The sequence below is a fragment of the Camelus bactrianus genome, chromosome 35 (genome assembly GCF_048773025.1).
Source record: "Camelus bactrianus isolate YW-2024 breed Bactrian camel chromosome 35, ASM4877302v1, whole genome shotgun sequence".
Taxonomy (NCBI): Eukaryota; Metazoa; Chordata; class Mammalia; order Artiodactyla; family Camelidae; genus Camelus; species Camelus bactrianus.
In genome coordinates this window covers 1,956,831-1,981,057 of record NC_133573.1, presented here as the reverse complement: position 1 = coordinate 1,981,057, position 24,227 = coordinate 1,956,831, and the positions used below count along the sequence as shown (strand labels likewise).

General features: G+C 41.5%; 1 long non-coding RNA gene across 1 annotated transcript; it reads right to left on the bottom strand.

The window, feature by feature from the left end:
- Window positions 1-5,458: 5,458 nt before the first annotated feature.
- Window positions 5,459-23,524, bottom strand: LOC141576025 (uncharacterized). Its single transcript, XR_012504206.1, has 6 exons — window positions 23,366-23,524; window positions 15,566-21,489; window positions 14,148-14,496; window positions 11,608-13,964; window positions 9,005-9,109; window positions 5,459-8,905 (listed from the first exon to the last, which is right to left on the bottom strand). It is a non-coding gene; the product is annotated as an uncharacterized LOC141576025 (long non-coding RNA).
- Between the last annotated feature and the right edge of the window lie 703 nt (window positions 23,525-24,227).

The following is a 24,227-nucleotide window of genomic DNA, read 5'->3' as shown; positions in this document are numbered from 1 at the left end:
CGGGACCATCCTACACCCGGCCGTGGGGACACTCACAGGGCTGCAGTGACGGGGCCCGGGGGGGACACGGGCTCCCTGCGCGCTTCAGCCCTCAGGACCCGGGGGGTGACCTTTCCAGCTCACCCTCACTTTTCCCCTACACTGCGGTGCAGTGGACACCTGTGCATTCCTCACGTCCGTCCTTTCTAGACGAGCCGGCACTGAGGGGCTATGGGCCGAGCCCCTTTCCTGCTGTGGTAAGTCTTCCCTTTTCTGGAGTTAGTCGTGCACCTTGTCAGTGACCCCTTTGCAGACTGGTACATTGATAAGGCCAGAAAGGGAATTTGAGGGGCTGCTTCTGCTACCTCAAAAGAGTAAGTGAAGAGACCCCAGTTCTTGTCTTACCTGAGAGACAAGATCTCCGACGGGAGATGGAGTGTTGTGGAGCAAAAGATTTAAAGGATTTATTAGCAAAGGGAGAGTGCGTGACCAAGAGCGGGAGGCGGGCTGACCCGAGGCCGAGAGCCGGGTCTCTGCCCACCTCCTCCTCTTACTCCCTGGCTTAGGGGTGGTCTCTTGATTGATTGACAGCTCTTGTCCCTGGAGCGCTTAGTCGTGCTCGTCCCCTTTTGTGCATGTCCTTGCCCATGATGCACATAGAAACCCCCTGGGGTGGGGCTAAACTGCAGTGCTGATTATACTGCAGTGAGCATCCAGTCGTGTCCGGTTAGGTCCTCATTGCTACCGCGCAGCTGCAAATGGCAAGTTCTAACCAGCTTTTTGCTGGGCTCATTTAGAGGAAGTAAAGCCACTTTATGCTGAAGGTGGACACACCGCCATCTTCCAGACCATCCTTCCTCTCAGCCTCCTCCCTGCCCACTCATCTACCTACCTAACACTTTGGGGAAAAGGAGCAACCATTAGCTGAGCCATGGCCAAGAGCTGAGGACAGCCCAGATCCTCACACAAACTCTCTCGTGACCTCCCAGCCCTGGAGTGCCCGGATGTGGGAAACCTGGCGCTGAGGAGAAACACAACTTCAATCCAACGTGCTCTTCTGTTTTCTGCAAAGGGCCCCAAGAAGTGAAATCATTTGCCAAATTCCCACATCTTCTCTGTGGAGGTGGACTGGGGCAGAGAGTGAAACCAAAAACTAAAGTCTTCCCTTCATAACAATAGAAACAATTATTCCTCTAATAGAGCAAATCGTTTTGTGTTTGCAGACACATTTCTTTAGCTGGAGTATAAGCCAAGTTCTATTTTGACTTGCAGTAGCCAACTGACAGTTGTTCCCACGTGAAAGTCCACATGTGACATTCTTCTAAGTGTACAGACATCCTCTGGCCTGTTGGCCCCACCCCTACATACACAGCCACGTGCATTTAGTGTTAGAATTCTCTGCACATTTTTTTGGAAGGATCCAGATTCCTTTTGTTTTCTGCTCGCTGGACAAGACTGCTCTGAGACAGTGTGGGAGGTGACCAGAATGTCAGGCAATGTGAAAGCTTTTTGCGTCTGGGCCCTGCGGTCTCTGCTCTGTGAGCCAAAGGGAGCTGCATGCATCAGTGGGAAGAAATACTGAATTGCTTGCAACAAAATTATGTGCGGAACTATTTAACGAGATGCAGTGGTGATCAACATGGGGGCTCGCACACTATTTTGAAGCTGATATTTCTGGACTTCTGGTGCAAGGAGGAGGGGCAGAGGCTTCTATTTTCAAAACAATAGACACAAGAATGTGGTACCCACAGGACACCACAGAGACGCGGCAACATGCCACATACCCTCTGTTCATTTTTGTTTAAGACGTTCTCTTCTACTGCAAAACATTCACAATTTTGTCCTCCTTTTTTCTAAATTATCCATAATATTTTCCTCTCTGTTAGCCTGATTCCAGATCCAACTGGTCCAGGAGAATTCCTCCGACAATTTGCTGTCCCCAGTCACGGTTTCCTTTTTCTTCCTATTTAGTCTGTCCAGAACATTCAACACTCAAACACAGACAATCTTCTGCAAGAAAGGCCTTTCTCCTTGTCCATCTGTCCATCTCTTCCCCCAGCACTTAGGTTCTACTCCTCTTGCTGCTGCTTCACTTTTGTGTACACTAGTGACTTGCGGCCTGAGCGCATATCTACCTGCACAAGGAGAGCGCACTGCCCTCTGGGATGAAGCCTCCTTGAGGCCACTTCGGTACCCAAAGACTCCATGCGGTGACTTGACGCAGTATCACTGCTGCATATGTTGCAGAACAGGTGAGGGAGGTCTTGGCTAAATAGATATTGTAATGGGCCTGACTCATGTCTCCAACAAGATTCTAAACAGCAAGAGCTGTGTGTTTGACTCCCTCTGGTGCTTGGTGAATTGCAGGTATTTAAAATAAACGTAAATGGCTGACACGAGATGAGAGCTGCTCACAGCGGGCAGCCTACGCTGAGCACATGCGAGCAGCCTGCCCTGACCACCGCTGACACTGGCTGGGGATAAACTGCTTGTTAGACGCTGCCCCAAGTGTTTGTCACGTGCCATCTCATTTAATTGTTTCTCCCACCCTGCGACATAGGTGTGATTATTACCCTCACTGAGAGGCAAGGACACTGAGCACAGTGAGTAATTTGTCCAAGTTCACACCCAACAAAACAGACAGACAGAGCTGGCATTTGTACCCAAGTTGTCTGACTCCAAGACTGAGCCATTAGCCGTAAGTGCTGTAAGTAATTGATACCCGTAGCCCTCGAGAACACACATTTGCATTTTTATGAAGCCAGAATTTACATATGGTGGAATTCAATCTCTTTAGGCTACACTTCTGTGGGTTTTGACTAATGCATACAGTCATGTAACCATCACATAATGAAGATGTAGACTAGTTCTGTCACCCAAAAAGCTCCCCTGCTGCTTTGAAGTCAGACTTTCCTCCCACCCGAACCCCCTGGCAACGGCGGATCTGTTTCCCATCCTTAGGATTTTGCATTTTTCAAAATGGAGCTGTGTAACACGTGGCCTTTGGAATCTGACTTCTTTACCTTAGAAAACTGCCGGGACCCCTCCCCGCCGTGGCCTGGACGCTTCCTGTCGCTGACACGAGCACCGACCGTTGCACGCCGCCGTCCATCCACTCACCGGGCGAACGGCTGGGTGGGCCCCAGCTGTTGGTGATCGTTAGGAAAGCTGTGTTGCAGTAAACCTTTACGTACAGGCGTGAGCTGTGCGCTAAGCTCCCCCCGTCTGTGTGTCTCTTTTCATGCTGCTGTAACTCTGACTTGACTAACACAGCTTTGTCATAAGTCTTGAAATTGGGGAGAGTGAGTCCTTTAACTTGGTTTTTAAAACTGCTTGACTATTGATTTGTCTTTTTACATACATTTTTAGACACAGCTACTCAATTTCTACAACAAATCCTGCTGAAATTTTGACTGGAATTGTTTTGAATTTATAAATCAACTTAGAAGCAACTGACATCTAAGCAATTTTGAGTTTTTCCAATTATAAACATGGTGTCTCTGTCTCTTTCTCTGGTTTTTTTTTTTTTTTTTTGGTCCTTGTGGAATTACTTTATCAGTATTTTATTTTATCACCATATATATCTTTAACATAATTCGTTAGATTTGTACCTGAGTTTCATATTTTGAGCACTTTAAAATTTTCAAATTTTAATTGTTTGTTGCTAGCGTACATGATTGAAATATGATTGAAACTTTCACACTGACTCCATATCCTGGGAACTGGTGAGCTGGAACGTTACTTTTCATAGCTTGTTCACTGACACGTTGTAGGATGTTCTAAGGAAGAAAATGGCATCATCTGCAAATAGACAGTGTTCTTTCTTCCTTCCATGTTAACTTCTCTGTTACTATTTCCTTCCCCTATTGTGCTGGCCGGGACCCTCAGTATGATGCTTATGGGGGTCCTAAGTGTAGCCCTGGTTTTCCCCAGTCTTACGGGGGAACAATTCAGTCTATGCTGTTAGCTATAGATTTTTTTTTTTTTTTTTGGTAGATATCTTTTTTTTTTTTTTCCAGCTGAGGAAGTATCCTTCTATTCCTAATTTGTTGAGAGCTGTTATCATCCTGAACTTGGTCAGAATTTCTGCCTCTGTGAAATGTCCATGTCTTTTCTTATTCATTATGTTAATAAAGTGGATTACATTGCTTTTTTAATGTTGAACTAGTCCTTCATTCCTGGATAAGCCCTACTTGGAATTAGGTATTATCCCTTTATGGGTTGCTGGATTTGATTTGCTAGGGGTTTGCTGAGGATTTTTGCTGATTCTCTGTCTCATTTCCTTTTCCTCCTTCTGGTCAGACAGAAAAGCTTTCTTTCCCAGCCTCACTTGCAGTTATCTGGGGCCAGGTGATGGTTCTGGCCAATTGGACAGTAGTGATACGTATCATTTTGAGCTGAAACATGAGTTCTCTTTCTCTCTTTCAACCTCTGCCAAGGTGTTTGTGCTGCTGTTGTGCATTCTCGGGATGGAAGCAGACTAGACCACTGCTTGGAAAGCAGTTTCTCTGGAGAAATCTTTGACCTGCACACATTTTTTGGTAAATGGACAAGATATTTTGTCAATAAGTCACTGAGATTGGTTAACTTTGTTAACACAGTATAAATTAGCCTATTTCATAAAGTAAAAATATAGGATTTCAGTGAGTTACTATACAAGAAGAAATAAAATAAATATGATTATTGTTTTAGGTAAACCAGCTCAGGTCAAGAACATGCATCTGTTGTCCTGAATGGTGACTGTTAACACTTAATTTAACTGTTTGGCAAATATATATAAATATATATCTGTCTCCTAATTAATCACTGCCTTCCAAGATTTAGTCAAGACTAAGAAAACTATTTCCTAACATTTTAAACTTTAAATTTAAAAGGAATTTTTTTCTGCAAAAACAACTTCTAGGGCAGTTGGTCCATTTCCAAAAGACAGAGGAGTACAGAATTAAGATTTCCGACATGGAATAAACTAGAGAGAGGCCGTCAGCTAACTCTGACCCTTGTCAGACCTAAAGATGATCAGTGAGCACAGTGAGTATCAGATAAGGTCAGTTAAGCCGAGTGAATTCTCTCAAAGCAGTTGACATGCGTCAGTTACTGGTCACACTTGGAAGGAGCGATGGGTAAACACACTCTAATGAACTTAGCTTTCTGCTCCAAGTGATTTTTTTTAACTTAAATCAGTAACATTTAACCACTAAATGCCATATAAAAGAAGCCGATGGACAAGCAAGCTTAACAAAATGCCAATAATCCTAAATCATAGTTTATTTTGTGTTAAGAAAATGTGTTAGTGCTAGCATCTTTTTATGGTTATATACATTAAATTCTTTAAAAATTAGAGTAAATATACAGGGAAATTTCTGCCCAAGTATCAACTGAGTAGTGAAGCCTATTTTCTTAATATGTGTTTACAAACTGAGTATGTGTGGTATGGAAATCATAGCCTCAGAAACTAGCCTCCCACGAAGCATGCAGGCTTCACACTGCCGCACGGCGCCGCCTTTGTCAGGGTCTTTTAGCTTTCCAGGGAGTAAGTTCAAGTGTGATCCTTCTAAGGACTCTTTAGTCACCACAGAAACATTGATATGAAGGAAGACTTTTGACACTTTATCTGTTTTATTTCATCTTTCAGGGGATGAAGCTTCCACATGAAATCAGATCCTCAGATGGACTCACAGGATCCCATGTAAGGCTTAACTCCACTAGCAGTTCCATCGGCCATGGAACATGCATCTATACACTCTATGTGATACGTGGCTTCCAAGGAAATCAGTGTCGTAAGCACTGTTCTTACCTACCCGCAGCAGGCGGGCATTGCTTCAAGACTGTGAGTCTGCGTAGCGAGACAGAGCCGAGCCCAGTCCTCAGAAGGGGCGGGCCTCCGATGACTCCATCTCACACTTTCCAGACATTTCCTCCTGCCTGTCATTGTCACCTTCATTCTGCCAGGTTATATTTCTCTCCACTTTTTTTTTTCAGTTTCATGTAACTAGAAAAACCATCCCCACAAATTTAGACTTTCATAAATTCTCTCCAAACTGTTACTTCCATAAAACAAAGTATAAAATGTAAACTTACGCAGCGTCTACTGGGCTGGTGGGAACGTGCTTGGAGACGAGTATGACTCACGTCCTCCCCCTCCCACCCCAAGGAAATCCCGCAACATAGGTATTCGAGTTTGTTATGACGTCAGAGAAGCTCATCGTAAAACACGCTCCTAGAGGCTCCTCAGGTCAAAAGGGAGTTTGGCGGTGGCGTCAGGGACGTCAGGTCAGACCTCGGTAGCAGTTAACTTCCTCCTAGATTTTTTGTCCTCTTCCTTTCTTCCTACTTCTTTGTCCCCATCAAATCCAAATTTGGAGTCAATGAAGCCATCGGTCTCACATGACACTGAGGTGTGACTGGAGGCTGTGGGATTCTATAATCTTCAAGAAGGATTTGTTAACCGAAATAAATACTGACCTTTCTAGAGGTATTTTTTAAGAAATGCACTTTCTAATGCCTGCATTCACCGCTCCCCCATCTCACTCTCCACTGTCAGCAGGAAGTAAAGCGCGTATGTCAGCACGTTCAGAGCTGGGAAGCAGCACAGCCCAGGCGGTATGCCTGTTTAAAGGTAAATCAGTTTACAGAATTTTGTAAAACCGAAAGGCAGGCGCATGATGTCAAGGGTTCCGTGGGCGGGGACCGGCACGAAGAGCGCTCCAACCCAGTGGAGAATCAGTAATGCTGGCGCTGTCGGTGCCGCCAGTCACGCGGCTCAGGCGGCCGCTGCTCCCGCGCGCGCGGTCATGACCACTAGTCACACCCGGGCATCGTACAGCACTTCATAATTTATTTTTTAAATCCCGAGTTATTTTATCTAATAGCAAATTGTTTTCAAGGGACATGAGACTAAAAGCAGCGGGGGCGGGCTGGCAGAGACCTGAACTCGCGCGCCTCTCCTTTCCTTGCGGTGAGAACAGGGCTTTCGCGCTCCATGCTCCTCGGTGGAAATTTAGCCCCACCGCTAGTATCTGGTCTCCATTCTGGCTTTAAGATCAAAATAGCGAAAGCTCTGAGCAGCTGACACAGGTTTGTACAAACCCTGCAATTAGGTACATTGACTCGTCTTAGGGGTGAAAATTCGAAGTGACAGGCCAGCTCAGAACTGAGGCAGGTAAGCCAGCTGTGCGTCCACAGCCGTCGTGGTCGGTCTCTAGTCCAGCCTCTCAAAACTATGACTTGCCCTCCCTTAATGTAGCCAAAATTAATAGTCTTCGGTCGCTCACCATGTCAAGGATCTTTCTGAGCCTCCACGCAGCCCAGCCGGCGTCTCTTGGCACCGGCGGCCCTGCCTCCCTGAGCCCCTCCTGGTGAGCAGCTTCTGCCTCCTCCTTCCCGAGCTGCCTTCCCCACGCCCTGTTCCTCCACAGTGCCGGCCTCAGCCCTTTCCCCTCCGCCCTGGACACACCCTCCTTCTGGAGATCCAGTTTTATGCCTTTACCTGTCCCTTCAGTTATTATGATAAAGTTTATCTACATTGTTGCTCTGGAAATTGAAGTCTTCCTCCAGTATTTCCAGCTCATACAACACACTTACGTATTCACTGGACATGCGCTGTAATTGTGGGAGTTACAGAAGAAGCACAAACATCGCCTTGGCTTCTGGGGGCTTACATGTCCGTGGAGAGTTACGAAGACCAGATATATGATATATTTACTTTGAGAGACAACTTTGTCCTCAAAAGCAACTTTTCTGAGAAAGTGACATCTTCCTACAGCCACTAAAATCTCCGTTCTGCGCGCAGTCCATGAAGCTGAACTGAGAGTCGTCTGTTGACTGATTCCTCGTCAAAGGACGGTGGACACTCGGCACCTGATGTCCTGCTGATACTTGCGTGATGTAGGCTCGGACTCAACGGTGTGTCTCCGCTTGAGCTGTTCTCGCCACGCTCGGGTTCTTAGCCGAGCCTCCAACCAGCCTCGCACGTTTCTCGCCCTCCTCTTTCAGCCTGTCCACTGCCGCCTGGCTCATCTTCTCAAAGGCTTCTTATGTCAAGAGTCCCTCCTTTATGGAAGCATTACGCCCTCCTATTTTGTGATATTAACTTCTCATACACTAAAATCTACTTGTTCAACATCACTTTGCTTACCTCTTTGGTTTTATTCAAATCTTTGTGTTTTTCAAAACTTAATCAAGATTTAACTTCTCCAGGAAGGTTTCTCTGGTGGCTTTGCAGACCATGTGGTCTTTTCTGATCCTAAATGATGACTCATTTGAATGGATCTATATAATCTCTAGTTTCACATAAAACTGTTTTGTATCTCAAACTCCATTTTAAGCTCCTTGAAGCTACATGACGTCTTTTCATTGCCCTCAAAATAGGCATATTTATCCATTCCTAGATCTTTTTATCCTTCTTTATTGAATGTTTTTAATTTTAAAGTTTATAATAATATAAAAAGAAAATGTTTAATATTAACATGATTTATTTAGTACCTTGATTCGCAAAGAAATTTTAAATATAAAACACCTAAATAATCATTCAATATAACTTACTAATCTACCATAAGTTACTTAACTTACCAAATTGGCCAACTTCACTCTGATCTTGGATGCTGTAAAAGTCACCCTGTAAGCAGTGTCAATTCACACAGGCAGTAGAATATTTTCTACATGAAGGAAGCTCAGATTAGACCAACACTGAGATTCATTTGTGAAAATCATCATTCACATTCACATATTACAAAAACAGAAAACACACATCTGCTAAAATTGGCATTCTCATCTTAACTGACTCATGCAGCTGGAGTGATAAACTACAATTTGCCAACAGGTTCACGCATCAGTCTGTGGCCCGGGTGGAAGTCACGTGCTCCTTCTGCCGCTGCAGCTGCTGGCAGGCACATCCCATAGAATGGCAGCTGCAGGTCAATGGACGTTCCTGAGAAGAAGAACACAGTGTCAAAGAGCCACTTCCCACAAACGTGTTAGCATAAAAACACTACAAATTGATGAGTGGCTTGTGCTGGGTCAATCTAACCTTTGGCTGATGAATTCCAGCTTTTTTCCCAACTGAGTCAGTCAAGATGGGACTCGCCTCTTTGTACCAAATTTACGTCATTGCGACAAAGGAGAAGAGTTGTTGCTGTGTGGAAATACCATGAATTCCATTGTCAGAAAGTTAGTTCATGAACATGCCACTGTTCTAAATCTAAATATGGAAACATAAGTAAAATGTAGAAATATCTATGTCTAAATACAGCATTTCTCGTTCTATTTTTTATTTGCAGTCTATGTGGTGCTCTTCGATGTAAGAACAAATTGTGAACACATTCGAGTTAGAAAGCAGGGGCCTGACAGTTGAGCCTTTTTATTACTACGTAATGTTCTTGCCTCTTGTGATGGTTTTTGACAAAAAGTCTATTTTGTCTGAGGTAAGTGTAGCCAACCCTGTCCTCTTTAGGTTATCGTTTTCATGGGATGTCTCTCTCCATCCCTTCACTTTCAGCCTCTGAGTGAGCGTCTTGAGCGGCTTACAGTTGGGTCGTCTTGTTTTATTCATTCCTTTACGCTGTCTGTTGGCTGCATAATCTAATCCATTTACATTTACAGTAATTATCAACAGGGAAAGATTTTCTATTCCCATTTCATTAGTTGTTTTCCATTAGCCTTATAGTCCTTTTGTCTGTCTCATTTTCTTTTGCTATCTTCTTTTTTCTATTGTTTATTTTTTTAAAATGTGCTCTGAACCCTTTCTGTTTTTCTTTCATATACACGACGTAGGGTTTTTGTGGTCTCTTTGGGGCTTTCATTATAGCTTTCTCCTTCCCTTTATGGCACATCTATGGTGCACATGTTAATCTACTTGATGGTGTTACAGAAGTCTCAAGGATTTTTTCTTTCTTCATTCTTTTTTAATTTCATTTCTTTGATTGAATTTTTCCATTGACTCGTCTTTGCATTGGCTTGATCAAGTCTGATACTGAACTCTCTAGTGAATTATTTAGTTCAGTTATTGTATTCTTTAGCTCCCTAATTTCTGTTTGGTATTTTTCCATATTATCTATTTCTTTTTAAATTTCTTGCTTTATTCTTGCATTGTTCTTGGGACTTCAATGAGTGTCTTTTAACAGCTATTTTAAGTTCTCTGTCAGGTAAAGCATATAACTTCATTTCATAAGGGTTGGTATCTGGAGATTTATCTTGTTTCTTTTTTGGAACATGGTTGCTTATTTCTTCATTTTCATTGATGTGCAAGCCAATCCCTACCTTCTATGGTAAAAGCCGGGAACATGGGGCACTGTGCTAGGATCTGGCACTCCTGTGGGAGGGTACTGCCAATCTCCTTACCGGCTTGTGTGGGGCTGGCTTCATGGTTACCTGCAGCGTAAGAGTCTTTCACTTGGTTTCTGGGCTTCTCAGAAGAGGAATGTGTCCATGAAATGGTGCTTAATTCATGGGGTGGAGGATGGTGTAGGCCCTTCTACTCTACCATCTTGCTGATGTCACTCTAAATACCCCTTTTAAAATATGAAACTATTGAGAATCAATTTTTTTAACATTATCCAATTATTTAGATCCTTTCTTACTGATACATAATGCAGCTAGTTACTTAGTGCCCTCTCTGTTGATGACAGCAGTCGGCCTTCACAGACTCTCTAAGCCCAGCCTGAATGGGAAGACCTTCTCACAATACGATACGTGTGTGGTACGTGAGGTTGGTGATATGCATCTTGCCACCTCTGCCTTCAGACTTGCATAAAAATGTTTTGTATTTCAACAGGTCCCTCCTTCTCATGGCCCCCTTCATCAAGGCTTATGTTTGCTCTGTTTATAGCAATGACTTCTAATTCTAGCAGCATTGAGATTGCAGTTTATTACTTGAAGTTCTCTCTGTGTTGCAAAATTCACTGCACATTGATAGCTAGTGATTTCCAAAGTTTGAAACCAACATGTTTGTCAGCAGTTAAATCCTCCCACCCTTAAACCCTAAAATTAGCAGCACTCATGTTATTAAAATGTGTCTTTGGAAGAAGGACAGCATGGAGCTGCTCAAGTCACTGAGTGCACAGGGTTGGCAGGAAGATGAAAGTGCAAATTGCGAATCCCTGAAAGCTTTGATGAGTTATAGCTGGAAGCCTTGGCAACACGTTACATTTTTAGGACTTAGATTTTGATACTCCTTGTGTGAAAACAGTGAGCTCCGAACTGCTCCTGTATCTTCTTAAGAAGGGATCTCTCTGTTACTGCAGCTGAATTTTTAGTGACCATAGTTTGAAAAGAATTAGTGTTCTGAACAGCTCTTAAGAGATCCATGGAATTGTTCTTTTTTTTCCTTTTGCTTGTAATCTTTAAGAAAGCTATCTTAAAATTAATGTGAAATGCATCTAAACAACACGGTGACATCCAGTCATACTTTCATATTGCACGTGACAATTAAGGAGGCAATCAACTTACCGTGGAGACATCAGGGGCAATCAGAATATGTATGCCGAGTGGTGCAAAGGCACTCTATACGACTCAACAGACAAGATTTTTTGACAACCCTAAACAATTGTTGAAGTATAAAATAACTCTGAGATTAAAAATGAACAAATTCTGACTAGTGTGAAACAGAAAAACAACCAAAGAAGAATAGCTTACTTTGAAACAGTCCCAGGTAGCTTTAGTATAATTTTGCCTGGCAAAAGGAACAGTGTCATTGATTTCCAAGGTCTCTTTGAACCTTCCTGTTTGAGCACCCTCATTTTCTTCTTTCAAGGGCGCAACATGTATCTTGAAGGCCCTGGTCAGAAGATGCACCCGCCATCTACTTACAGTTCTTTTTTTGTTTGTCTGACGTGGCTTAGGTGTAGAGAAGACAGTGCCCCGTAGAACTGGTAGGTTGCTTAATTTTCTCACTGGTCCATAGAGAGGATGTTTGAAAAAAATTCTGAGGTCAATAAAGTCAGAGGAAAGATACACAGGCAAGAGAAGGCAAGTTTGTTTTGAGCACTGTGTTTCTGTAAGAGCCCTAACTCACAGGTTGGCCCTGTTCTTTAGAAATAGGAGCATTTTACTAAAATACTCCGTGCTTCTTCCGCTTTGTATCCTGAAACTTTTCCTTAATTGCTCATTAGCGCCAGAATCTTTTGTCAATTATTACAAAGTTTTTACAAATGTGATTATGTCATGGGCAAACAAAGCCAGTTTCATTTCTTTCTTGCTGATGTGAGTTTGTCTTTTATTTCTTTTCCTTTCTTTTCACCTTCCAGTGTGATGTCGAAATGCAGTGAAGAAAGGGGCACAATTTCCTTGTTCTGATCTTTGCAGAAACATGTGCGCTTCTCACCATTAAGTATGATGCTAGCTGTAGATTTTCATACATTTTCTTTATCAAACTGAGAGAGTTCCCCTCTTTTCAGCTTACTGAGGGTTTTTAACATGAGTGTGTGTTGGATTTTCTCAAATGCTTTTTCTGCATCTATTGATGTGATTAGATGATTTTTCGTTCTTAGCCCATTGATGTGTGAGTTATAATCATTGATTTCAAATGCAGAACCAGCCTTGCCTACCTGGGATGAACCCCACCTGACCATACTGTGTAATTCTTTGTATGCGTTGTTGGGCTTGATTTGCTAATGATTTGCTGAGGATTTTTACATGTTTTGTTTGTAAGATTATTGGTCTGTAGCTCTTTTCTTATAATGTCTCTGTCTGGTTTTGGTATTAGGGTAATGCTGGCCTCACAGGATGAGCTGTGAAGTATTCTCTCTGTTTCTATCCTCTGAAAGGAATAGTAGAGAATTGGCTTAATTTCTTCCTGAAATGCTTGCTAGAATTCACCTATGAACCCATTAGGTCTGGTTCATATTTTTGGTTCTTTCTTAGGATTTCCATCTCTCTGCTCACATTGCCCAGCTGTTCTTGCTCGCTGCCTGCTTTATCCGTTAGAACCTTAGCATATTTAGCACAGTTGCTTTAAATTCCTGGTCTGATAATGCCAACATCCCAGCTCTGTCTGATTCTGAATCATGCGCTGTCTCTTTTTCTTTTGGCTTTGCTATAACTTGTAATTTTGTTTTTCTTGATAGCCAGACATGATGCAGCAGGTAAACTAAACTTCTCTGGGTGGGTCTGTAGTGATGCGGTAGGTGTCAGGGAGGGAAGCCCTCCTCTAGCCCTGGGAGGACGTCTCAATCTGTGAGTGAGCCACTGCCTCTGGACTGTGAGCTTCACGTGTGTGTGACGACTGTCTCTCCCCTTTAGGCAGGAGAGGGTGGCTAGAGGGGGCTGAGCATCTCCCTCCATCCGCGCTGCAGCTGAGTGCCCCTCCCCAGGTCCCGGAGGCACTGAGGAAGCCCAGTGGACTAGGCTCTGGTTGCACAGCTTCCCCCGAGGGCAGGCCTTGCGAGAAGAACACAGTGCTCTGGAATATTTCAAAATGGCGCTCTTTTCCCTCCCTCTGTGGGAAGCAGGAGGGAATTCTTCTCTGGCATTTATGCTAGGAACCCAGTCAAAGTCCTTGAAGGTAAATCTCACAAATTGTGGGGGCGCTCCTATAACTAGGTCCCCTTGGGATTTTCACTCTCAGCGTTGGCCATCCCGAGCCTCCAGCGAGTAGCTAATGACAGCTCTGGCTTTCCTCCGCCGGCACTGGCTCCTGCAGCAGTGTCTGCTCCAGCCTGCCCGGTGCCCCCGCTCACCCACCTTCCCAACACATTCACACGTGTTAGGTCGTCTACTAGGTAAGCACCCATGACGCCGTGTTGCCTCCTCGCAGCCCTCTTTCCTTCTGTTTGGGGTGATGGCTTAAGCCCAGGAATGGATGTTGACACAGGCAGTGCTCCGGGTTCCAGTCGTAATGGAACCATTTGTCGTTCTGAGGGCAAAGGTAATTTGGCGACAGTCGTGCTTCACCGTGCTCGTGGGCACGGCCGGCAGAGAGGCAGAGATGGGCCAAGACCCTTGGCAGTAAAAACAGGCCATGGGGATGCAACCTGCTCACGTGAGGGGTGGATCTGGGTGTGCAAAACAAAATTTGGGTTAAAAGGAGGCATACAGAAAACTCAAATGGCAAATGGAGCAAAAAAGCCGACATCTTCTGTGGACGTTAATAAAAATAAAGGGATGATTTTAAAAGTGGCCAGATTCAGTTCTTTCTTTTCTTAAAATTTAATTAATTAATTAATTAATTAACTAACCTTTTGTTGACGAGCAGCCCGTTTACAGCGCTGAGTCAATGGCTGGCGCACGGCGTCATGTTTCAGTCGTACACATACATGCATGTGTTCATTTTCATGTTCCTTTTCATTTAGGTTACCACAGATATTGACTATAGTTCCCCGTGCTGTACAGAAGGAACTTACAGTTTATCAATAACCCTAACTCAGTCCTTTCTTAAGACTAGACAAAGGTTCTGGTCTTCAGAGAGGGAAGCTACGAAGAGCTCAGGGGCTGTAGACGGACAAGCACGTCAGTGAAACAGAAACTCGAGCAGGACCCACGTCGGAAACAACGCCGTGCGCACTGTGGTCCCGGGGCCTAGGGATCCTGGGGCAAAGGGGGTGCAAAAAGAAAAGAAGGAATGCACACTTCAAATATTTAGTACTGTAAATCATGTTTCCGCAAATGATTGTGAGCTTTGTGCTGAAACAATGACAGAACAAATGGAATTCTAATGGATCCAAGGAATTTTAAGAGCTGCCTAAGTGCTTAACATAGTACACAGAGTAACTCTCGGAATAAAGATTATACTTAATCTGTACTTTTAATCTATCTTAATTCAAGAAATTAAGCAACATAAAACTCATTTTTTCCTATTAAAAAACGTGCTTAAAAAGCATTAGAAGCATTACTTCAATAGCTGCAATATCCTTTTAAAATTATGCCAGCACCTCCCCCCTTAAGTCTTCATTATCCTGTAGCATAGCTCGCTACCCTGGCTTGCTTTAGGCAAAAGTGACTCACACCTCAGGTGCTAAGGAAGCCGTTCATTCTGCTGCGTGTACACATTCCGCATTAGTACGTCTACTGCATCCGGATGGAATTACTAATTAAGTCAAGTCTGTGTGCATGCATTTGGAAACTTAATTAGCAGCGCTGATTTTTTAAAACCAATGATTTCTTCAAATCACTTAGTCCATAATAATATTTGTCCCCATGGGCTGCAATTCTAAGAATTTTAATCATAATCTCTTTTTCAAAGTAAGAATCTATCTCAAGCCTCTTTTCATTAGCAAACTATTTATATGAAATGCTTGGCAAGCAAGGACCAATCCCAAGCTCTGCTTAGTGAAAAAACAAAAACAACAAAACACCTTTAGAGTCAGAGTTCACGCTGTTCAACACAGTAAATCCATAGTGCGTGTTAGATGCGCATGTGCATTTCCAAACACAAAGGCGGGGATTTGGTCAGGTTTTCAACTGAGAAACATCAGGCCAGAAAGAAGATGGAGAAACATGGAAACCCGTGGAAGATGGAGAAATACTCTCAATTCCCAGTCTCCCTTGTCTCCAGTTTCTTTTTCATCCACGGTGATTGAAAGTGTGTGACCACCAGAGCTCAGAGAGGGACATCCACCACCATCTCGGCCGCTCGCTGAATGGGTCCCTGGCTTACCTAGGGGATGCTGTCTGCCAGTGAGACCACGCCAGGAGTCTGAACAATCCACCTGTCAGTTTCTAGAGCACGATAAACTTCAGGTGTTCACTTCTGCACTGTGGCACGGGCTTATCCACTGAAATGGCTTTACCTCAGATGAAGACAATTTATAGAGGTTAACAGTGCAATGTCTGTAAAGGCGCTGAATTGCTCACAGCACATTGTCCACTTCCTGGCTTGCCCTGTGTCTCACTGGTTAAGTATGATGTAGACACTGTCCACCCACATCCAGTCATTCCACTTGTCCGGCACACATGGGAGACCAGCCCTCTTACACATCAGTGGAGGTGGAAAGAAGCCACAGCCTCCGACCAGAGAACCATACAACAAACGTGGAAGCAAAAGCCCACACCACACGTGGGAAGCCTGAAGCCTGACTGGATTCTACAAAAGAACCCCCCAGCCCAAATAATCTAGTCCTTCTCTGCGTTCCACTCAAGAGCTCTAAGTGTCGTGGACAAATACAACACTAAAACTGAATGTTTTATTATTACAAAAGACAAATGAATTCAATCTTTGAATTCACTTGTCCTTCAATATTTATCTTCCTATTCCTTTCCACTCTCAGAAATCATTTACAAGGGTTCTGTGTATGATCACTTATTTCCAAAAAGAAGAAAATCCAATATGTCTGAATCTGTGATGAATTCTGATGCCCAAGAAAGGACTAACAGACTAAAACATAGTAATGTCAAATTACATCAATCTAAAAAAAGTAATGTGAAAACCTACAAGTATCTGTAACGTCAAAGGTTCATACTAATGCACGAATTCGTAAGAAGCGCTTTCATCGCAACTTCGTCATGTTTCCCTCTGGTTCCCAACTCTTGTGGCATGTTTTGATGCCATATTAAAAATAAGAGGAAAATTTTGAATTTAGAAACAAAAAATATTCTTTAACAGATATGTTTTACATTTAACAAAAATATATATACACACATGAACACCATACACATGTATACATTATAAATTGTAAATCTCTTCGGTATCTTTCTGTTTTACCATCAATATTAGCACATTAGTTTTGTTCAGTAAAAGTTAATCTCTTATTTCCATTCTATGCTATATGATGATGGACTACACAGGGGAAAAAGCTATTCTTTAAAACATATCGCTTATAGGGTATAAAAAATAGGAATTCTAGGTAAAATACAGGCTATGATTTCTAAGAAACAATATATAAAGTGCATTTGCCACTTTATAGAGCACAGAGAGGTTAAGCAACTTGACCAAGGTCACACAGTGAGGAATTGCTGTTTCAGGATAGAGTATTAAAAGCAGGGTATAAAGTTTACACACAGTGCTATAAAATAAGGAAAGGCACAGATACCTGGCTTAACTCTTTACCTCAGGCCTATGAGCAACAATTTGTTTCCTTTCTTATAAAATCAAGATGATAAGTGCTTCCAGCATATGACTTGCTACCATTATATGCAGCAAGATTTAATTTGAATCACACAGGTAGGACAGGACACACTGTAAATTTCTTTCCCCTATTAAATTTATGTATCTTTTCTTTTTCACAAAGGAGAAACATTATAAAATGTATGTACAAAACTTACCTTCTTTAGGATAATGTAAAATGGATTCATTAATAATAGAAGAGGTAATCCTTGAAAATTTTCCACACAGTACAATGTATGTTAAAAAACCACTGATGTTTGGAATGATTTTCCTTGAAAATAGCCGTAAGATTTTAGTTAATTTTTTTAGCAAGTACTTTACTGCGTCCTGATGGTACAGGTGATAGTTCTAAGTACTCCTAGTCAAGCGCTGGCTCAGACCCACTTGTCTAAATAGGAGTCAGCTTGTCGCAGCCTCAGGAACAAGCCACATCCATGTTGTTATCACTGAATGGACAGAGGCCGTACATGACAGGGCTATTCACTCAGCCTATATTTTGTGATACTATCTCTATTATAAAAGATTCAAAAGAAGTAGAGGCATTTTTATCATCTTTAGATAGATGAGGGAGGCTCTCCAAATGTAATCCAGGTAATTTCTTTTCTTTTCTTCTCTTTTTTTTTTTTTTTTTTTTTTTTGCCTCATGTAAGGGGGTTAAGAAGGAGGAAGCAAGGGCAACAAATGGAAACCTTTGGAAAAAAGATGATGTAATGATAACGAGATTGGACAATAGCTCATTGTAGAAGAAAGTCCCAGAGGTTCTTGTGCTTGTTCTCAATAACGGAGGAGACGCTAAGACATCTGAGGACTACGGGAGAAGAAGCTGGGGGTCTCTTCAGAGGAGAAACAGAGCAAAGACTCAAGAAGAGGTGGCAGCCGAGCCTCCAAACAGGGTTCCTCCTCAGATAAACAGAGAAGCGGTTACTCCTCCAAGACAGGAGGGAGGCAGGCAGGGCTGTAGCTGGAGGAGTTTATCATTTTAAGAGATAAAACACTCACTGCTAATGATCCATTTATCTCCATAGATTTAAAAATCTAAAGGAAAAGGAAATTCAGGGAAGAAAGAGGGAACCCTGAGGCTGATTTCCCCTGAGGGCAACTGTCCCCCAAGAACAGCTTGCACTGACAGCTTTCATGGTGAGACAGACAGAAGTGGAGAGGGCGTCTGTCCACGCTGGGGTCACAAAGGAGGCCGGCTCACCAAGACCCACCCTCAAGATAGGCAGAGCCCAAAATCTCACCCTCCATCCGGGGGGTTCAGGGACTAACAACTACTATAAGCTCAAGAAATGTCTAAAGTCTTACTTCTTGTAGAAAACAAAGGCTCCCAGATGAAAAGTCTCCCAGTAAGGAATGGACAGAAAGAACCCGCAACTGTGTGAGTAAATCCAAACAAGCATTGGCTACACCAAGGACAGTGAACATCTGTGGGATTATCCAGCAAAGAAGCACAAGGGAAGCGGATGGCAAACGTGAAAGCATGGCGAGAAGAGACTGGAAGGCTTAAAGTGCTCTCAGATTCATGTGTTGGCTCTAGAGGGTGGTGAAAGCATTAAAATTAAATTTTAATCAATAAGGGCTGCAAGTCTTCTGATAACTTACATAAAAATCAGAGTCAAATTTACAGATACTAATTTTTAAATAGTGGAATGGTTAAAAATAGCTCATTCTAAAAGAAACCATTAAAGGAGAGGAAAGCAAAATTAAACAGGTATTATCAGTAGAAAGCAGAAACATGATGAATTAAACCAACTGTATTGTTAATAGCAAAAAAAAAAAAAATCAGTTGATCCAATCCTCTAGGTAAAGGAAAAACATTATTAGCTAAGATTTTTAAAAAGGATTCTACCATCTTCTGTTTTATATTTAAACATAACAGAATATAGGTATGCCTATGTATGACTGAAATATGCTGTACACCAGAAAAACACAACAGAATACAGACACTGAAAGAAAAAGGGTTTTAAAGAAAATAGTAGAACTAAAATAATCATCACACGAAGCTGGTGAACTTTTATTAATAGTAGACAAAACAGACTGTGAACAAAACAAAACAAAATAAAATATTTCTAGAAATAAGATGGAGAACCCATTAAAAATAAAATTTAATGTACTTCAAAACAGAGCATCAAAATGTATAAATAAAAAAATGATATAAGAAAAAATAGACAAAAAATGAAATTAAAAGATTTTAGCATAATTCCATCAGTAGTTTGGAGAACAAACATTAGTAAAAGAAATTTAGAGAACACATTAACAAGCATTGCTTAAAAAACAACACAGAACAGAATTCTTCATCCAAGAGCTGTTGAATACACATTATTTTTGAACCTACATTGCACAATTGTAAAAGCTGACCATTTCCTGGACCATAAAACAACTCTCAAGAAATTTCAAGTTGAACCAATATAGAATATATTCTGTATTCTAAGAACACAGTTTAAGATAAAAATGAATTATGAAAACTAGAAACCTTCCTATATGTTTGAAGATTAAGAAATATAGTTCTATAAATGCATTGAAGCAAATAATAAAAATGATACTATTTTGAACTGAACAATAAATAAAATGCGTATCTAAAGTTGCGGGATGCAAGCAAAATCATGGGCTTGGTAGTGCGTTTATTGAGAGGGCGTATAATCAAAAGTTAAAGACACGCATCTTAAGAAATTAGGAGAATAACAGAAAGGAAAGCAAAATAAACCCAGGGAAAGAAGAAAGGAAATACCACAAGTGAGGACACAACTCAATAAACTAGAACTTGTGCAGTTAACAGGCAAAGTCAACAAAGTGAAAAGGTGCTTTTTGAAAAGACTGATAGACGTGAAATTCCTCTGACAGTGCTGTTCAGAGAAGACAAGTGCAGACCACGTATCCGAAATCAAAAGTTCATGAAGGAGCCTCTGAGCAAGAAGGTGATGAACAGACATCAAGGAAAGCTTTACGGGAACATTTCACAATTTAATGAAATAAAAATATCCCTTGAAGACACACACACACACACACACACACACACACATAAATACAGCAAAATTGACTCAAGAAGAAATAGAAAACCTGATCTGTCTTTAAGAAATCTGACTATTCAAAAACCTTCCCTCGGGGAAAACTCTAGGCCTAGAAGACTTCATCAGAGAGTTTTTACAAACACTGAGAGCAGGATGAATCAAATGTAGCACAGGCAAGAGAAAAGATACAGAGGAAACTCTGTGGCTCACTTTCTGAGGCTGACATAAAGCGAGAAACTAAAATGCATCGAGAGCATAAAGGAAAGGAAGCCACAATTTCATGTCGTTCATGAGAAAAAGGCAACAAGCCTAACTGAAAGGATGGCAGACTCAGCGACACATTAAAAAATGAGTAATATACCGAGAGCAAGCCAGCTGTGCACTAGGAAAGCGTGACTTTTCATGTCAGAATATTGGTAGGTATGTTTATCGTTAAATGTTTAAAGTCAAAGCCAATAAATCATCTCAACATATACAGAAAAACTTTCTGATAAAATTTGAAACCCATCCACTGTGAAAACAAATGCCAAAACCTCAGCAAACAAAGCGTTGAAACAAATGTCTTCCTATAAAGTATATCTACAAAGACCTTACAGCCAACTAGTAAAACACTGACGGCGTTCATTTTGGGGGTGAAAAAAAAAAATAAAGACGCCTAATGCCACCATTTCAGTTCAATATTTTATGCAGGTCTTACCTGTGCAATAGTTCCCACCTCCTCCAAACAAAAGGAGAACACAAAGAAAAAGGGAAAAAAAATGTGTAAGAGAATCCAAGAGGAATTATTATTTGTCTTAGTAAATTTGAATTAGATATTAGAATTATTTAAATATTACGTCTAGAATTAGAAATTATTAATTTTAATAAGCCTCCTGGAAAAGAAGCTAATAAGTAAAAATCCATTCTATTTCTATGTATCAGCAAATGCTAAAAGGGCAAAAACTGCAACTTTTACAAGAGCAGCAAATACTTTAAAGTAGTAAGTTATATGCAAGAATTCTACAGAAAGAAATTATAAAATGTCATTAAATTAAGATCTACATAAATTAGTATGTAAACCTTAATTACACTGGAAGTCTCATAACTATTAAGTTCTTGGTTTCCCCCAAAATATGTTACAAAGAAATTATATTGACACATGGCACTACCCATGGAAACTAATAAAGCTCCAATGAATGACCCAAAAGAAATGGAAATGTATGCCCATCTGACAAAGAATTTAGAATAATCCTCTAAAAGAAATTCAGTAACATATAAGAAAACACAGATAGACAAATAAAAGTAGGAAAACAATGCATAAACAAAACAAGATGTTCAACAAAGATATAGGAACCATTAAAAGCAACGAGAAATCCTAGAGGTGAAGAATTCAGCGACTGAGCTGAATGATCCACCGAAGAACTTCAGCAGCAGGTTCCAACAAGCAGGAGGAAGAGTCAGCGAGCCAACAGGTCACTCGCAGTCATCCAGCTGGAGGAAGAAAAAGCAAACAAACAAAAAAAGAATGAAAAGAGAGTAAAATAAAGCCTATGTGGTTTATGAAATACCATTATGAGAAACACTTTGGGCTGAAAGAGGCAGAAAGCTATTTAAACAAATAATGGCTGACAATTTCCCAAATCTGGGGAAAAATCTAGACATCATGTTTATAAAGCTAATAATAGATCACCCCAAAATCTCACCCTAAGATGATCTTCTCCAAGACATATTGTAATAAAACTGCCTAAAGCAAAGACGAAGGGAAGTTTTAAAGAATTTTAAAAGCAAGAGGAAATGAAAATCTTCACTTAAAAAGGAACCTCCATAAGACTATCGGCAACAAAGGAACTTATTTACAAAGCAGAACAGACTCACAGGCAAAAAGCAAACCTATGGTTACCATGGGGAAAAGAGGTGGGAAGGGATAAATTGGGAGTTTGAGATTTGCAGATACTAGATACTATATATAAAATAGATAAACAACAAGGTCCTGCTGTGTAGCACAGGGAACCATATTCAATATCTTGTAATAGCCTGTAATGAAAAGAATATGAAAAGGAATATACATATGTACACGTATGACTGAAACATTATGCTGTACACCAGAGATTGACACAGCATTGTAAACTGACTACACTTCAATGAAAAATAAATAAAGTTAAATAAAATAAAAATAAGTCTATCTGCAGATTTCTCAGCAGAAACCATACAGGCCAGAAGTCAGAGGAATGCTATATTCAAAATGGTGAGAAAAAAGCAAAAAATCAAGAATCCTGCAGTAAAGTTGTCCTTCACAAATGAAGGCAAAATGAAGGCTTTCCCAAACAGAAGCTGGGAGAGTTCGGCACCACTGGAATTGCCTCACAAGAAACACTGGGAGAGTTCTTCACCCTGAAGTGGAAGGATCCTCATTAGTAACATAAAAACATATGAAAATATAGAACATACTAGTGACAGTCAGTATAGAGTAAAATTCAGGATGTCATAAGACTAAAATATGGTTGTGTGTCAATCACTGAACATTACAGTAAGGTTAAATTACAAAGCATTAAAATTACTATACTATAGCTACAAAAATTTGTTAATGTATACAAAGAAGATATAAATAGTGACATCAAAACCACGGAATGTGGAGGGGAGAGAGTAAAAAGCTAACATTTTATATACCATGGAGTTTACATTGTTATCAGCTTAAAATAGACTATATGATTGCAATTTCTTCCTATCCTCACCAACACTTAACTATTTTCTGTGTGCATTTTTTTTCATAATAGCCATCTTTCTGGCTGTGAAGTGCTATTTTACTGTTTTTGCTGGCATTTCCTTAATACCAATTTATTTTTGAGCGGGAACATTTACACACCCCAACCACTGCCCCCACCTTTGTACCACAATGGCGTCCTTTCTTAGAGCAAGGAGAACTGTAAGTAGTCAAAGGATTCCAGAATCTTCTGAGTAGATTTCCCCCTTAGTCTATGCACTTTACAGAAAAGACACTGTGTGCCCAGTCAAAGAAAACAGTTTCAATTGTTTACATAAGTTTACAGTACAGGTGATAGCTCTGTTTGGATCCCTCCTCCAAGGTGCGATACGCCCTCTGCTGAAGTGAAAAGACTGGCCTGTTTTACTTCAAGCTGTTACCCTGCACATAGAGCAAGGGAAAGATACTGGAAAACCTCCTAAGAATTCAAGGTTCTTTTGACCATAGCTTGAAAATTAAAAAGAATGAGGAAATATTTTCTTGCTGGTTCAGAGCCAAAGACCCTTGGCCAGAACCACTGTGTGGAGCTCCTTTCAGCTGAGTCCGAGGCTGGGCCTCCGGGGAGGCCCTGAAGGGCCGAGGACGTGGGAGCCCAGCACCTCTCACCTGCGGCGTGCCCATCCAGAGGAGACCCAGAGGAGGCTGTCAGCTTGATCTGGATCCAGTTTACAAAGTGTGCCTGAGCTTGAAGCTAGGAGACACTTCCCCTCTCAGCCCAGCAGGCAGGCATGTGAGCTGTAACCTTCTATCAGTTTATTTTAAAACCCTCATGGAAGTCAGCACATTTTTAAAACACTTAAGTCTATTGTTTCCTTCTTGGGAAAGAAAAAAAAAGTGCTAAAGAATGTTAAGCTTTTCTAAGCAGCACCCTAACTCACAGCCAGATGAAATGTCTTTCCTTCATAGATTCCCCGAGGCATCATTATAATGAAAAAGTAGGCACCGGAAAAACACTTAACCCAGTTGTGACTGGAGAAAAAGTCACTTTTTGGATGACCCGTGTAAAAATCGCCACACGTTTTATTCTAATCACTGCTCTCTCTGCAAAACATTCTCATCTCCAGTGGATACTGGTGAACTACTGCCCTCTAAAGGTCATGACCTTGGGCGCCAGTAAGCGTTTATCATCACAGCCAGAAATTGACACACTGTAAACTGACTATGCTTCAATAAAACAAGAAAGAAAGAATCAAAAATAAACAATGCACATACACACGAGAAAGTCTGCCGACACTTATGCTCTCCAGCGCGCACCCTCAGTGCACAGCACTTTCGTCTGCTTTGTTTAGGAAATAAACTGGTGGTGGCCCATAAAACAAACAAACAAACAAACCAAGACTGAAATGACACTGAAGTCGGCTTTCAGTGGTCTGAGCGCAAAAGCCGCGGAAGTGCTCCCCCGCCCCCTGCGTGGATCTAGGCACGAGTTTCAGTCATTTAGTTTTCTCTGCTGTCTATCCCTAGGTTT